The sequence below is a fragment of the Lepisosteus platostomus genome, chromosome 5 (genome assembly GCF_059453375.1).
Source record: "Lepisosteus platostomus isolate fLepPlt1 chromosome 5, fLepPlt1.hap1, whole genome shotgun sequence".
In the NCBI taxonomy this organism is placed as follows: domain Eukaryota; kingdom Metazoa; phylum Chordata; class Actinopteri; order Semionotiformes; family Lepisosteidae; genus Lepisosteus; species Lepisosteus platostomus.
Window position 1 is genome coordinate 59,551,988 of NC_142615.1, and position 6,000 is coordinate 59,557,987.

The following is a 6,000-nucleotide window of genomic DNA, read 5'->3' on the forward strand; positions in this document are numbered from 1 at the left end:
GTACAATTAGTATACTGTTTGTCCGTTGAATCAAACACGCCTTATGAAGCATTTCTAAAACAGGAGAGATTGTTAGGGAATGCGTCTTCCTGTAAAAATAAAATGACTTGAAGGGCTCTATAAGCAGAGGTGTGAAAGCCTGAGTTTTACATACTCTAACGTAAATAAACGTTAGTGTCTTCCGGTGTGTGAGCCAATTTCTCCAAAAAATATTTGTTAGTCTGTCGGGAGGCTGTGCAAGGTGTTAAGAAATAGAATTTAGAAAAGACAGGCTCCCTAAGCTTAACATCAAGGCAGAAAAAATGCTGTTTTCTCTACAGAAATGCTCTTTAAATTTCAGCACTGTTGCAACTCTCTTCATAAAGGGTGTGCACACGTATACAACCAAGGCATTGAAAGTTTTTTTAATTATTGTTCCAAAAAACGTTCCATTTGTTTTCTTTTTAATGTTGTTGATTAAAAGATTTTATTAAATGTGAAAAAAATCTGACTGTGAAAAGGTCAAAATGTTAGTGAAAAAATCAGTAATGTGAGGAAAGATGGATTGTGGGAGCCCCTTAACTACCCATGTCATGCTGTATTTCTCACTCATTCTACTGTGAGTGGTGCCGTCGCTTCTGGATAACGTCTGTCAGTGGTCATTCCAGACAGGTCAGGTATGACTGCTCTTCGGCACAAGAGACACGTGACTCGCGAGGATCCTGACAGTGTCGACTTTCTTTCAGACCCCGGATAGCTCAGTCGGTAGAGCATCAGGCTTTTAATCTGAGGGTCCCAGGGTTCAAGTCCCTGTTTGGGCGGTTGTGCTGTTTTTAAGTCTATTGTGAATATCATTCTAAATAGTATTTTATCTTTCACTCTTCTAGCTGTACTGTGGTTATTTTAAATGTCCCATTACTTGTATTTACAGTAGTGTATTTAGTGTTTCATTTCTCAAACCGAAAATGTTGAACCACATAATCATCTAAATTAAATCACAGTAGAGTACAGAACACGCAGTGAGGAGCTCACACAGTGAGTGCTCTTGAAAACAACAAGAGGAAAGGCACACTGCACATCTGCAGAACATCACGTCCGAGTTTACAGTGACAGCAGAGGTTGGAAGCGATGTAGTTTTTTAATACTCGCTCGCTGAACGATCTCTCAAGAAACCTCGGTTAAGATTTAACGGGTGTCTAATAATCACGTTCAAAAAGGTGACGATAAGTTTTTTTTTAACTAGGTACCCTTAATGGCATCACGGTGTGAGTAGATCTTAAAGTACCTGCAGACAGAGTACCCGTAATGGCAACACTGTGCTTTGAGTTCGGCTTTTCTTATTTCTTCTGCAGAACCAGTGGTATCGGAATATACTGATCCGCATAAGAAGCGCTTTCGGTTTCTGATCATTTTTATTGAGCGCTGTTCTAAACTTTACATTTGCTCGGGCTAGTTTTCCCCATGAAAAAAAGACATATCGCTAATTACATAATTTCACTTTTTTTCTTATCAACGAGTAGAAAGAACTAAAATATATACTTCATTAAAAGTACCACAGGCAAGATGGCTGGTGGTCTAAGGCGTTGCGTTCGGGTCGCAGTTACCCCTGGAGACGTTTGGTAAAATCTTACTTCTAATAAAGAGGTCTTTCTCGTAAGAGTAGAAACTACCGGGGAAAAGTTAGCTTGAAGTTCGAAAACGATTTTGGCACGCCTGTAGCGTTTACACGAAACCTCTTAGAATCGCGAGAATACTTGCTTTGTGTATAAAATACATTGTGAATGCTTTCTCAGCCTTTACTTTTTCGTTTATATGACATTTGTTTGACCAAGCACGAATATTCTTTTGTCCATATCTTCGCAATGGAAGCACAGAACGCCTTCAAACCAAATGCATTTAAAAGACCACGACATGTGGATATTTCCACAGCCTCTACATCAAAGTATCAGTGAGCTAATTATCTTTTTTTAAACCTCCGGTTTTTCATCGATGCGTAATTACGCACTAACTGGAACCCGGGGGACCGCTGTGTGCACAAGTTCACAACGCGAGAAATACTGTTCAATATGGCTTCATGCGAAAAACCCGTATATGACCATAGGCAACAGAATAGCGCAGTCTCCAATTACTCAGACTGTAAGCACGGGAATAAAGCTTTGTCTGAATTCTGAAACCCTTCCTTTACGTTCTGTTTTCATTCGGGTAAGAGTCAACTATATTCACAATACTACTGACAGCAGGAAGATTAAAATATTCTTTACTCAGCAGCTTATTAAAAACAGCTCCCATGATGTTCAAACCGATTTTTTACACAGAACACTGACACAGCTTTGCGTTCTGAATCTCTTTTTCTCGTGTGTTTATTTAATGTGGCACAATGTACTTGGATAGGGGTATTCCGTTCACAAACCAATAGCATTTAAACCACAGCACCCAAAATGCTGCAAGTAAGTGTTTTACACACTAAGCAGAGAGCGATGTCTTCCTCGTTAGTATAGTGGCAAATATCCCCACCTGTCACGCGGGAGACCAGGGTACATCAGGACATGCATTGAAGTGAAAGCAGGATGCGCTGCGACATCCACTGTGCAGATCCCGCCACACTAAGAGGTGAGTGGGTCTGTTCGATCACAGCGCTAGGCGAATCCCCAAACAGTGTGCGTGGCAACAAACGAAACGGGCCTGTTTCCGCCCGGTTTCGATCCGGGGAAATCGGGCCCAGTAGTGGCGGTATCTGTACAGTGCATGTCGCAGCGCTTCAATGTGCTTCCTGATGTCCTACCCCGAGAACAGAAAGGACAGCGTACACAGCAACAACAGATCAGGTCTCTGCACTGGATCTAAGCTGCCCCCTTCTCCTCTGCTCTGCGGCTCCTGCGGAGTGGAGTCCTGCCTGGAGCCGTGTTTGCAGGCGGCGGCTCCCCGCGCTCTGTCTGTGCGTCGTGTCCAAGAGCTCCTGGGAGGAAGAGAGAGCCCTCCCACTCGGGGGCTTTTCCACGGTCTGTGTGAGGAGGGGCGGGTGTGTCCAGTAGCTTATCGAGCGGAAGCCTGGGGCAGCGGAGAGCTGTGATCGTGCAGACCTTGAGGTGTCACCTCTTTGTCTGCTTTCCCGCCCCCCCTCCGCCCAAGCTCTGCTCCAAAGTAGCCCGGCAACCCCTCACACCTGCATGTGTCACAACCTAAGGTGTGGTCATGAGACACCCATGGGGTGTTGTTCTGTTCTTGCTAATTGTTTCCTGCCCGTCGCAGGCAGGAGTCCATGCGAGGAAGATGCGCTGGACAGAGCTCAGAGGGCGCAGCTGGGTGGCTTTCCTTCTGAGTGACGTTCCTGCAACACTCTCCCGCTCCTCTTGGTGCGCTCATGCCGCAACACAGGAAGGCTGGAGCAGGTGGCCGTGGGCTCTGCGCACCGCCGAAATAGCTCATTTGGGAGAGCGTTAGACTGAAGATCTAAAGGTCCCTGGTTTGATCCCGGGTTTCGGCATTTTGTTTCATCGCGCCCTTTGTTCCTCTCTCCAGCTCCCCCTACCTAAAGTGACGCGTCCCTTTCTCAGCCCGAAACGCAAGTGAGACACCAGCAGCAGTTCCTACAGGTTTCCGTAGTGTAGCGGCTATCACGTTCACCTAACACGCGAAAAGTCCCCGGTTCGAGACTGGGTGGAAACAGCCTTGTTTTGCACGCTCCTGTACTTCACAGAGGTCTTGAGCGACCGGTCATTTGTTCCCAATGTATTTCCGGTGCCTTCGTGCACTCTTCTACCAAACGCACGTTCCTTCTGTACGCTAAGCCGATCATTTGCAATTGGGCTGTGCCGACAGACCAGGACGAGCTCTGTCGGCTTAAAAGCAGCGCAGGACCTGCAAGAACAACAGAAAGATTAGCATCCAGCGGGGGCCTCTTAGTGAGCCCAAGATCTCATCAAGAATCGGCTCCAGCAACAGGGCTGGGCGCATTGTTCCATTCTCCGACCACTCTCGGTGTAAACAAGTCCCTCCTGGTCTCTGCTTGAAATGCACTTCCCTGCGTTTGCTTTGGTGTAACTGGCTTCCCCTGCATGGGCGAATGTGAAGAAGATCCTTAGTAAGTCATTGAAGAAAACCGAGAAGAGGTCGGAGTGGCCTCTGTCGTTCATCAACGATCCAGTCAGGCAGTACTCCTCTGCAAAGCGCCGTTCGTTCACAATCGATTGGCTTTTTTTGCCTTCATTCGTGCAAGTAGTAAATGATCTTCGTGTGACATAATTCGGAAAAGTCCTGACGTTGCATTTCAACTGAGCCCCAGTATACATCGACCCTTCGACACTCTGAGTGACAACTCTCTTGCGTGTTTTCTCATATTTATGTAGTTTGCTTGCATGATGCTGGGAACAACGTGGTTGTTCGCTGCCATATGGTGTAGGGGTTAGGATTCCTGGTTTTCACCCAGGCCGCACGGGTTCGACTCCCGGTATGAGAACGTGTCGGTTTTGCCTCCTGCTTTCCAAAAGATCAGCACCGTGTACGAAGGAGCCGCATTAAAACCACTCGAACGTGCAAAACGTGCGAGAAGAGGGGGTGCTTGTTTCCAACCGAAACTTCTCGCGTGTGAGACGAGCTGATCATCACTGTGGGAGGGCTACTCTGGTAGACAGGGCTGACCTTCGGCAATAGGATTTATACTCTCCAAGATGATATTTGCACTTTCTGGAGAGGCGATTTTCTCCACTTCAGTAGCCCGATTTCGTCGATTGCGTGGAGAGGGCAGTAAAATGTGGCGCCGCCTTTCCTGCTCCGTCCATGACAGGCGTACTGGTCTCTGGAGAGAGAGCACGGTCCATCAGCGCACTCCAATAAAGGCACTGGGAGCAGCTGAATCGCATTGGCGAAGCTCAGCGCTGGGCCGCTGGGCACGTCTTACCACCGTTTCCGTAGTGTAGTGGTTATCACGTTCGCCTCACACGCAAAAGGTCCCCGGTTCGAAACCGGGGGGAAACAGACTTCTTTAGTCGCCAGGCACAAAAGGGGATTGGGGACTCGCCTAGCGCTGTGATCGAACAGACCCACTCACCTCTTAGTGTGGCGGGATCTGCACAGTGCATGTCGCAGCGCATCCTGCTTTCACTTCAATGCGCGTCCTGATGTACCCCGGTCTCCCGCGTGACAGGTGGGGACAGGTGACAGGTCCTATACTAACGAGGAAGACATCGCTCTCTCCGACCCCCGGCATCGTGTCCCGACCCACCGTGCTGGAAGCCGACGCGTGCTGTGATTCCTTAACGGAGCAGAAATGACAACCGAGGAGCCGAGAGATCATTTCAGCATTTCGCGTCTGAACGGAAAACACAAACCACCAACTCGGAATGACTTGCCTTTGACGCTTATCAAAGCGTTCTTTGTGCATTGAACAGACCCACTCACCTCTTAGTGTGGCGGGATCTGCACAGTGCATGTCGCAGCGCTTCCTGCTTTCACTTCAATGTGCTTCCTGATGTCGAGTCGTGTGCCGTGCGGAGGCTCTGAAAGCGAGAGCAATGAAAAGGTGCACGACGCTGTGAAAGAAAACAGAGAAGTGAAAGGCAGTCATTTCTCTAAGGAGGTGAAAGAAAAGCTACTCCCCGTCAGGGAATCGAACCCCAGTCTCCCGCGTGACAGGCGGGGATACTTGCCACTATACTAACGAGGAAGACATCGCTCTCTCCAACCCCCGGCATCGTGTCCCGACCCAGCATGCTGGAAGCCGACGCGTGCTGTGATCCCTTTACGGAGCAGAAATGACAACCGAGGAGCCGAGAGATCATTTCAGCATTTCGCGTCTGAACAGAAAACACAAACCACCAACTCGGAATGACTTGCCTTTGACGCTTATCAAAGCGTTCTTTGTGCATCGAACAGACCCACTCACCTCTTAGTGTGGCGGGATCTGCACAGTGCATGTCGCAGCGCTTCCTGCTTTCACTTCAATGTGCTTCCTGATGTCGAGTCGTGTGCCGTGCGGAGGCTCTGAAAGCGAGAGCAATGAAAAGGTGCACGACGCTGTGAAAG